The sequence below is a fragment of the Pezoporus flaviventris genome, unplaced genomic scaffold (genome assembly GCF_033815535.1).
Source record: "Pezoporus flaviventris isolate CSIRO_AGI_PZ_B2104156 unplaced genomic scaffold, CSIRO_AGI_Pfla_v1 ptg000026l, whole genome shotgun sequence".
NCBI classification, from domain to species: Eukaryota; Metazoa; Chordata; class Aves; order Psittaciformes; family Psittacidae; genus Pezoporus; species Pezoporus flaviventris.
The window spans coordinates 977957-988890 of NW_026892574.1; the positions used below are offsets into that span (position 1 = coordinate 977957).

Below are 10934 nucleotides of genomic sequence, written 5' to 3' on the forward strand. Positions count from 1 at the left end.
AGCTCACCTCTATAGACTTAATAAAGACGTTAAAGAACCAACCAGCCCTAGAAAAATCAGGAAAGAGCAACGTGGCTTGATTTATTTTCAAGGCTTTTTCCACTCATCGCTGTCTTTCCCACTTACAAGTTACATTTCACCCCAGCCTGCACTGTTTTGATATCTCAGCAATTCATTTAATTCATTACTAATGCAATGCAGTTTACAAGGGATGCATTTCTGGCATTCACTGGTTAGTATATCTCAGCAATGGCCTGCCTTAAACTTATCTCAAGGGCTCTGTGTAAAACCCACACAGGAACATCCCTCCGCTGGATCCACCTCCTGCAGGGATAGAAGCACTCTCCGAAAGTGAAAAGATAAAGAGATCACCTCGATATGTTTGTGAACACACATGGCAGTGGTTCCTAACCCGGGGTACTGGAATCCCTGAAGGCGTAACTACCCAGGTCACAGCGAAGGTATCTCCATGAACACAGTCATAGCTGACAGAGATGGGGTTTTGTAAATCAAAGTGCAGTGTGGATCTTGACTCAAGACAGGGAGGATGGGTACCTCTGGGAAGGAATATGGTAGCTTAAGGATTAGGAAAGTATATGATGGGAAGGTGCAGATGGGAGGCACACCTCCCCATAGGCATGGAACAGCACATTTCCAGCAGCCACTGTCTCATGATCTGCCCTTGACTCCAGTACTTACAATGATGGCTGTTGCTAATACCTATGACTGCTACTGCCTGTGCACTACAGCAACACAAATCTGGGAACCCCTGGCACAGGTTACAACAGGCTGAATTCCAATTTGATACCAGTTAAGCCAATATGAGCTCTCAGAAACTGTTGCCACATGTTCTCTCCATGACGCACTGCATAACAAGCAGCCCTTATTTTGTGATGGCTTCAGTTTCAGAGTGAGTTCAGTTTCAGAGTGATTTCGGTGTATGGCCCCACTTTCAATCCTTTGCAGCAGAGTGACTTAGAGCTGGGTAAATGTGTCAACACCAGTGTCTGTGGAGACAGCTATATGGTCATGTAGTTACATAGGAACAGAAACAACAGTACTCAGGGCTGCTCCTAACTACTGGAAACATCCACGTACACAACAAAAAGCCTGTGAGGAACATTTGCGTCATCTGGGTGTTATTTAACTTCTTTTAGCTGAGACAAGTCTATCTCAAAGCCCTAAAACCCCAACACCCCTCATCTCTGAGACTCTGATGACAGCCTGGGTTTAGCAAACAGCACCACTCAGGTCAGGCTGGCTGGCTGACGTGTCACCCATGATATATCCTTACTTGCAGTGCCATCACTCCATAAGACATGAATGGCTGTTTTCACCACTGGTCAGATTCACCCTAAAATCACAAGGCATCTTCCCTTTCCTGTCATTGGCCATGGTGATCATAGAACCAGAGTGGTTTGGGTTGGAAGAGACTTAAAGCTTATCCAGTTCCAACTCCTTGTCACGGGCAGGGACACCTTCCACTAGAGCAGGTTGTTCCAAGCCCCATCCAACCTGCCCTTGAACACTGTCAGGGATGGGGCACCCACAGCTTCTCTGGGCACGCTGTGCCAGTGCCTCAGCACCCTCACAGGGAAGAGCTGCTTCTTTACATTTAACCTAGATCTACTCTCTTTCAGTTCCAAGTTTTCGGCCACAGAGGTCTCCAGGAATGAAACAATATTGACAGCAACCAGGGGATCCTGTGCTGTTGCCCAAAGCAGTCTTTGTGGATAGGTTTTTCTAGATCACACCCTGATCCTTCATCCAGGAGAAAGGCAATTAGTTTCAGTGCTTTGGTAGGTTCCCTTCTGTGCAGAGGAGGGGGTGATGTGAGAATGCTTGCAGTAATGGGAAACCTCTCTGAGGAAACCAAAGAGCTTTTGTCCTTCTGTCTGGAACCTGTCTTGCTCTCTTCTGGCTAACTGGGTCTGATGAAGTTTGAGATGTACTGCACAGTCTCCTACATACCAACTCTTTCAGGAACTAGAAGTCTGAGAAGAAAAAGCCATTCATGAGAAAAGATGGGTTTTGTGGGTGCTTCTTGAGCCGCAGCATGTAGCCTTTACGGTACGTGACTATTTACTTCCGCTCTAACTGTACTTTTAGCTTTCAGCAATGACAGCTACAGTCCTTTTTTCATATAAAAATCACTCAGTATTAAATGAAATAGGTTTTAAGTCAAAATGCTGACTTTTAAGAGGAGGAAGATTCTTTAAGCAGCATTCACTAATCAATCCTGAGAAGTCAAGCTAAAGCCAAAAGGCCCATTTCAGCTTGCAACCCGTGGACCCATCCTGTTCCCATGGAGCTCTGCAGCCTTGTGAGCTACTTCTAAAAGTTCTTCTCATGATTTATTTCACTGTTTATCAGACAGCCAACAGTATTATAACTTAAATATATGCACTCCATCCTCAAATAAATATGCTGTCATTTTTCATCGATACATTCACAGACAGAATTTGTTAAAAATTAACAGCTTTTTGAGAAACTGGGAAACAGATTTATTAAATTCACTCAATACCTCCCAGCCAATCACATATAAATGCTTTTATATCTTTGTTTAGAACAATTACTCTTCAGTCAGATTGGCTTTTACCACTTGCTGATAATTCCTGGCTCCTCAGCCAACCGAACATAACCAACAACTGCTGCTCAAGAGGTACTATAATATAGTACCAGCATACTGTGGGTTTTGTGATGCTTTGCTGCTGCCTTGAATTGTTCTGTGCACAGAAAGAGTGCTCTGGAAGGAACCTCTGTGTTTTACCCACATATCTTTACTTCATTGTGATACTGACAGGAAAAAACTCTCAGGGAAGCATGTTCACTAAACTCAGTATAAGAAACACAGACACAGAACAAGCAAGAGAAAACAGCCAAAGACAACTCCTGGGACACAGCATAAGTAGATGGGAGAACCTGAGGCAGATCCCAACTCTTTCTTTGCGTGACATTCCCTTATTTTGAAGGCATTCCTGGGAGTCCCCTTCCAGCAAGCCCCAGCGCAGAGGGCAGAGGGCAGGGCAGGAGCTGTGTACCAACTATACATCATGTTAGAAACAGTCACAGGAATTTCCACCTGCACACACAGCTCACCTCAAGAGTTGTGTTTCATTTGTGAGCACCCCAAGGTGTCTTTAGCCTGCTGGGCCCATTAGAACAGAACAGGCATAAAAGAACATCATCGTCTCCCCAGCACTGCTGGCTTTATACTGTTACCACAGGGTACAAAGCATGACACTGATGGTGTAACGATGTTAAAGCAGGCCAGTGACTTACCTGGGGAGAAATTCTGAGCTGGGAGAGGATTCTTCCCAGACTTGTGCATCACTTCAGCTCCATTCATGTCTTTGAAACTGATTTAAAGGAAGCAAAAAAAAAGAAAAAGGTAATTTTACACTTTGGGAATATGTTCTTCCAGGAAAAACTGATTCACTAAACACATTGGACCTTTCCCCCCCCTTTAATTCAGCACAAGAGTACTATAAGCCCTTAATGCCTATATTGATCCAGCTAAATGTAGGCATCTAACTGAAATTCTTAGAACATGAGCTTCTTTAAGCATCTCTAATGAAGACAGAAAGACACATTTTACTCAAATCTGCCCTATCATTTGCAATGCCCAGATTGCTCTGCTGGAGGATCCAGCATTTCTTAAGTTTGTAGGCTCATATCCTATGACTCTACCAAGTTTATTCTGCTGTCCCTTCAAGGATCAGAGGCAAAGAGCCTGATTACCCGGCCTGTTTGGAAAAAAAATATATCTTTTTAAGCCTCCTTCTGCTCCTTTCCCCGTGGCAGCTGAGCCCATTTTCAGCACCTCATTGTTCAGGACCTGCTTCTGCATTTTCTAGACCTCATAAATGCCCCTGAACTGGGAACTTCGGTTGCAATTTGCTGTATGACATGGACTGATATGGCTACTGCCCCCTTCTGAAATCCAACATACTCTTTTCTTGCTTCTTCCTCAAAGTGGAAAGAATGAAGCGCTTGTCCTGGGTGAGGCAGCAGCTCCTGACCTTGCAGGAGCACAGTGGGAGCCAGGAACTGCTGCCACCCCAGAGGTGTGAACCTGCCGATGGGCTGCAAAGGAGGAGTTGTAATGCTTCTGGAACCACGTCCCAAACTTTCCCTTCCCCTTCACTCTGTCCCTGCTGTGCCCGTTGAAACCCCAAGATGAACTGCACTTGGCAGCTTCCTAAGCAGTGTGAGGAATGGGCTCCTCCCACTCCGAGCCATGGTCCCGCTGGCACACTCAGACAAGCTGTGGGCTCACTGGCAGGTACAGCCAGTACCTCCTGTCCTTGGTGTCACTGAACGCTGCATGTTTGTGGCCACCACCAAGGCCTTTCTGTGTGTCACAGCTTCCTGAGCCAGCAGCAGGGCTCTGCTGTCTACTGCTGCGGAGGTTCATCAACCTCGGGAAAGACTGGAGATGCTCTCTCCATTTGTATGAGTCCTGTAAGCCTCGCAGTGCAGGACTGCTCAGGCACTTGGCCTTTCCTTGTTTCCCTGTTCAATCCAGGGTCAGACCATTGCTGGATCACTTGCTGGGGAAGAGTTTCACTTAGGGGCTTCAGGCATAACCACCACTAGTTACGTGGCAGCCTGCAGCACAAAGGGGTAGCTCCTTGGGAAACAAATGGGATGCAACATCCTCATGGTTTTACATCTCAGTGCCTCTTTTGAGTATCAAAATTCAACCACCACCACGCCCTATGAGGATATATTATACACATTTTTGTGAGTAATATAAAAAGCCAGCACTATTCCCTTACAGAGCACAAGATTGAGCCGGCCCACATTTATGGGGCCACAGTATTTAATCTGAAATAAGACAGGACAAAGCAGCTCAGAGATCCCCACTTTATCACAGATGTCTGAGATACGATTTGAAGCCTGGGACCACGCTCCTAGACAAAACACGCTCATTCAAACACAACAAGAGTGTGCAAGGAAATGGCTGTTTCGATTGTCATTCCACTGCTATAGAAGGGAAACTGGTAATTTGCCACACAAGCCTGCAATGCCTTTACTTTCTCCTACAGCCATTTTCCCTTTCCCAAAGCCTTCAGCACAGCCATTTTCATGCTCCACTGCAAACTGGATCACTGCGTACCCTGTGCCATTCTTGCTACATAAAAGCTGTACTGAACATATTATCATTCTATATACTATCTCTTCTGTATCTCTCACTAGGTCACAAAGAATAAAGAGTTGATCTCAGCTATCAAATAAACACAACTGCCTGCTGCAAGTCTGACCCAGGCTGAGGTACAGCTATTACAGATAAGCTGCCATAACCATCTCACAGTTAAGTGCAGTGCATAACGCGCTGGTCAAACCACAGATTAGCAATAATAGGGAAACAATTCAAGTTAAAAAAAAAACCCAAAACTTTGCCTTCAAGCATGGCCTTTTTAATCAAATGTTTTCAATTCCGTGGAAACTACTTTTCTCTCCCAGCGTGTTTAAGGACTGTTGTTGTTCTTCCATTTCTTGCGCAGAGCTACATAAAACCTCTTCTTTTTTACATATGTTGAACCCCAAACATTTCAGTTTTCAAAGGCAATCAGGGTTGGTCCTGCTCTTCTTTCTGAAGAAGGAAGTGTACTAAATTTAACTCTCATCTTCCAGGTGTACAAGTAAAGCTGGATTTGTTTCCTTTTAATGCACATGAAACAATGAGACAAAACCAAAATGCCCTTGTGCTGATATAGGTGTCTTAGGAAGCCAATGCTTTCATCTAGGCTCAGTTTAACAAAGAGAAGAATGCTAGGAAAAGGGATACATTCACTTTTTAGAGAACTCTACAATTAATTGTTTCACTGAAAATGAATATTAAACACAATTCTTCACCTCTTCCTTCCTTGCATGGGAACAGTGCTAGCATTTGGAACAAACCAACACACCACCAGTTTTTCAGCCCACAATCGCAGCCCCATCACGCCACCCTGCTGAGCAGAACTGACCAGCTTGCTCGGCCCTCCTGTCACAGTGCCTCTCTACCATCCTGTCACTGAGGAAAGAAGGTCAAGCAGATGACAAATTAATTCATACCTACTTTCAGACACCTTGACTCTACCAGGGAAACGTAAAGAAGCACTGCTGCAAGCCAGACCTGCACCCAAGCTGCTCCACATGCTCTCTAGAGTAGGCACAGTCCTAACTCACACTTAGCTCCTGCCTGGCTATGAGTAACACCTGCATGGAGGGCAAGCATTTAGCAGCCCTCACAGCCAGGTGAAAAGGTCATTTGTCACAGGTGCCCCAGTTACCAATCCAATCACTTGACTACTTCACAAATGTCATCCATCCCCAGCGTGGACTGAGCTCAGCACCGAGCAGTGGCAGAACCCAACAGAGACAAGCTCAAGAACCAGAATATTTTCCAACAACCTAGCCAATGTTTTTGTTGTCCCTTCGAAGAGAATAAAAAAAAAATCCCAAACTATTTGATGCTCAACCTGTGATGCAACATCATAAATGCAGCTTAAACATCCTTCTGCTAAAGTCACTGACAAGCTTGATGTGAGCTGGCAACTTCCAATCTTCAAATAAGATTTCTGCCAGCAGAGACAAGAGTTTGGAGACAAGCACCCACATAAGCTGGTGTGATCAGAGCAAGTGATCCTCCAAAACCCCTTTGCAGAGATTTTATCAGAGCTGTCAAGACAGACAGGTCATGAGTCACACTTATCATTAACCCTCCTCCCGCAGTATTAGGATTTAAGGTAGAAAATTCAGGTGTGTAACAACCCATTGGGTAACCAGGTCAATCTGCCTGGTTGCACTTCAGATACTTCTACCAGGTGTCAACATGAATGGCTCAGGCATGGTTTACCACTTCAGAAAAGTGGTTAAACCAAGAAGCGTTACACCTGCATAGTATGGGTTAGAAGAGAAGCACCTCATGTAAGTATCACTGTGATAGCTGCAGCTAAACTTAACTTTTACAGATGATGTCCTGTCTCTATTTGATATCCAGTATCCCGACCCAGTGAAATGAAAGGCAAATCCCCATCACCTGCAGGGACTGTGCAGCACTGCACCTCCTGGTCAACAGCAGAAGAGGCAGACCAAAAGGTGCAGCACTGAGGCTGGTGCAGTTCCTGATTTGGTGGTTTTTCTCAGAGCATTGCATCATGTTAGTTCGCTTCCTTAAATGGATTTCCTCTCCAGAGTCCAGCACTACTGCCTTGAACAGTGACTTCAGCATCATACAAACATGCCTTCATCCTCCTCCCTGACTGTTCAGCTACTTTTAAGTCTAACCTTTGGGCAGCAGACAACACCGAATGCAGGCTCACTTGCATTCAGATGTTAAAAAGAAGTGCCACTATCCATTATCCTAGATAAGGAAGTGGGCACACTAAACACTATAGCCACCTCAGCAGTTGGACCATCCTTCTCAGCTCGGCACTGAGCTCTGCATTAGAGTGCAGAAGCCTTCCCAGGAAGAGGGAAAGATGGGGGGAATCTGCAGTGCTAGCAGCCTTCTTCCTCATTTTATTCATCCATCTTCTAATGCCATCTGCTCCTCCTCTTGATTTGCTGCATCCTCTCAAGGAGACTGCAAGCAGTGACTGAAATAAGCATTGAAGGCCCTCCACCTCCAAATGGGCCAGGATTTACCCCCTCAGATATTTCTAGACCAAGTATGATGACATGGCACTGGTTGTAACTGACATATTTCCAGAACAGGCTCACATTGCTTGAATCTGAACCAAGCCACAAGCATGTGCCGAGTTCCATCCTGCCACGCTCCCATCCACCGCAGGAAAGGGTATTTATAATACCCCCGCAGCTGGCTTGCCTTCCAGAGAAGGCAGCAAGGTCCAGTCCATCTGGTGTTGGAATTCTGCAAGGCAGAAGCAGCACCACACTCCTAATGCCTTAGAGATGATGGAAGAGCTTGTTTTAGTTCTTAACCTTTTCCTTCATGGCAGCAAGAAACCACCTCAGCTTGAGGAAACACGCTGCACCAGCACAAAGAATCACCCCAGCTGCCAAGCTAATTGTGGAGACAGGAATAGCTGGCAGGAGGATTGGACAGGAGATGGGGTGTCCTTTGTATCAGACATACACTAATGTCCTAAGCAAGACCACAAGTGAGGACTGTAACTTCCAGGATAAAGACCTGTCATTACTAAGTGCAGGGATTTTATCCTTTTAATGGAAAAATCTTGACAATCACCAATAGGAGCATTCAGGTGACAGTAAAACTGTGGTTTTTTTCAATACATCTTAGAATCATAGAATCATAGAACCGTTAGGGTTGGAAAGGACCTTAAGATCATCCAGTTCCAACCCCCCTGCCATGGGCAGGGACACCTCACACTAAACCATCTCACCCAAGGCCTCGTCCAACCTGGTCTTGAACACTGCCAGGGATGGAGCATTCACAACCTCCCTGGGCAACCCATTCCAGTGCCTCACCACCCTCACAGGAAAGAATTTCCTTCTTATATCCAACCTAAACTTCCCCTGTTTAACTTTGAACCCGTTACCCCTTGTCCTGTCACTCCAGTCCCTAATGAAGAGTCCCTCCCCAGCATCCCTATAGGCCCCCTTCAGATACTGGAAGGCTGCTATGAGGTCTCCACGCAGCCTTCTCTTCTCCAGGCTGAACAGCCCCAGCTTCCTCAGCCTGTCTTCATACAGGAGGTGCTCCAGTCCCTGATCATCCTTGTGGCCTCCTCTGGACTTGTTCCAACAGTTCCATGTCCTTTTTATGTTGAGGACACCAGAACTGCACACAATGCTCCAGGTGAGGTCTCACAAGAGCAGAGTAGAGGGGCAGGATCACCTCCTTTGACCTGCAGTTCATGCTCCTTGTGATGCAGCCCAGGATACAGTTGGCCTTCTGGGCTGCAAGTGCACACTGCCCCATGATCACTTGAAAATGCAAGGACAGAAGGCTTTAATGAGCTGGAGCAAGAGAAGCTGGAAACTTCTGACAGACCTACGACTTCTCACATCATCAGAAAGAGCCTCCTCTGGGAAATGCAATTTTTATATTAACTTTATCCCTCAATGCATTGACTCCATCGATCGATGGCAACTTCCCAATGCTCTGCTTAGTTTTCTGCCAAGTCAGGATTGAGCTGGGGGACAAGTAAAGACTATTAGTAAGAGAAAAATGCTGCACAGAAATCCAAACTCAGCAAAGCTATACCATAGATACTATGGCAAAATTCAAAGCAGCAGCAGACTTTCTTCTTCAGATGGGCAATAATGCTCATGTTCCCATGAGTGAGAAGTAAACTCTTTGCCTTGAATGCCCCTATCTGATTAGGAGCTGAAAAACCAATACATGCTCTGCCTGCCCTACTAAACCTTCTTGCATTCCTCACATTTCTGTCCAAGTGCATCTTATTGCTTGCTTCTTGCATTCTGCATCCCAGTTCCAAAGAATTACCAGTTCTGGGAATATCCTTCTGTGTATCACCATTAAGTTCTTATTTTAGCTGGATGGCTTTTTGCTTATCTATTTGCATTTCCCCCCCATTTTCTAGCCTGAAAAGTTCAGCTTGTCCTATAGGCAAGTGTTCCTCAGTTCTGACCTGGGATAACACTGAAGTTTTGAAAACAATTTCAAGAAATGACTTCATTTTCCCTTAATCCAAAAACTTACCAACACAATTCCAAGCTTCTTGCAGCCAACAAGCTGGTTTGCAAAAGGATCCCAGCACCTCCTCTGACAAAGGCAGCTCGGCTAACCTTTGCTAACCTTCCTTCTACAACTGCATGCCAAAAGGCTCTCTTGGGAATTCTCCAGCAAAACTGGAGGCATTCTTAAAATATGGCTTAAAACATATCCTAATATTTTATGAACAAGGAATTAGGAGCACAGAGACAAAGCTACTGCAGCTGCAATGTAGACCCATGCCAAAATGGAGCAGAAAAAGGCAGCAACTGGGAAGTAGAGAAGGAAGATTTAGCAGAGCCCTACTGTGCAAGGTTTGGTTCTTAAAGATGCTCTGAAAAGGCCCTAAGTCAGTTTGGTGAAGTCTCTGTTCTCGAACACTAGATACAGCCAAAGCTGGGTATGTGCACAGCTCGGCTATCCTGAAACTCCCCATCTCTTGCAGCTGACTTGTAACTTTGCTATTGATTCTTAATTACAGCTGCTGACTGCTTCCATCTTCTGCTGCAACTTGCCCTCCTGCCTAGACTCTGGTTCAGGCTGTCTGTAGCACCAACATGCAGAAAATAAAATGAGAGTGTGTCAGAGATTTAATTTACTCTCCGTTCAGTACTGCAGGCTCCTCAGACTTCCTTACAAAGCTCCTTTGGTTTCCATTTCTCCCTTTGAGAGACTGCTCCAGAATCTCACTCCTCTAGTGTTTGAAAATCTAACTTTCAGGCTAAGTGTATTAATAGCAAATTTGTATCAATTTGTCCTTGCGCCACCATTGATCTTAAGTACAAAGACTTTTTCTTCCCCTCTAGTATTCATTTTGCAACAAAATGTTTACAGGGGAACATCACATTCCTCCCTGTCTTTGTTTTGCTAGGCAAAACAAGCTCATCTCTTTGGGTTTTCTCCCCTCTGCTAAGCTTTGTGTCCCTTTCTCATCCTCATCACAGCCCTGCTCTGCACCTGCTCCTGCACAAGCTGTACACAGTGTTCTTGGCACACTCTTGCATCTTGGTTTTAAACTTCCCTGTTTGTAGCAGGGTTGTCCCCTTGAAGCTACTCTGCAACCGCCTGAGCCCTGACACTGCTCCACCATACATCAAAGTTGCTCTGCTGCCTCCAGCAGCCTCCTCAGCGCTGACTTGGATCATTCCCTCCTCTGCTCTTGCCTGCCAGCACCTCATGCACCTCATGCACATCATTCCCACCCTAGCTGGGGACACACATGGTGTGAAGCCAGTGCCAGCACTCAGCCCCCAGCTCTCTGTGCTTCCCCAGGGCTTTCCCA

General features: G+C 45.6%; 1 protein-coding gene across 2 annotated transcripts in view; it reads right to left on the reverse strand.

Annotated features, from left to right (window-relative positions):
- The window catches only part of MAPKAPK3 (MAPK activated protein kinase 3), a 114325-nt gene extending 108028 nt beyond the window's left edge, over positions 1-6297 (reverse strand). The window contains exons 1-2 of one of the 2 annotated variants that reach the window (XM_061458278.1): positions 6068-6297; positions 3283-3359 (exon numbers count right to left, since the gene is read on the reverse strand). The gene's annotated coding sequence lies outside the window, so the exon portion shown is untranslated. Of the gene's footprint in view, positions 1-3282; positions 3360-6063 lie in introns of both variants that reach the window. The other variant, XM_061458279.1, reaches the window with a different exon arrangement.
- Positions 6298-10934: the final 4637 nt, after the last annotated feature.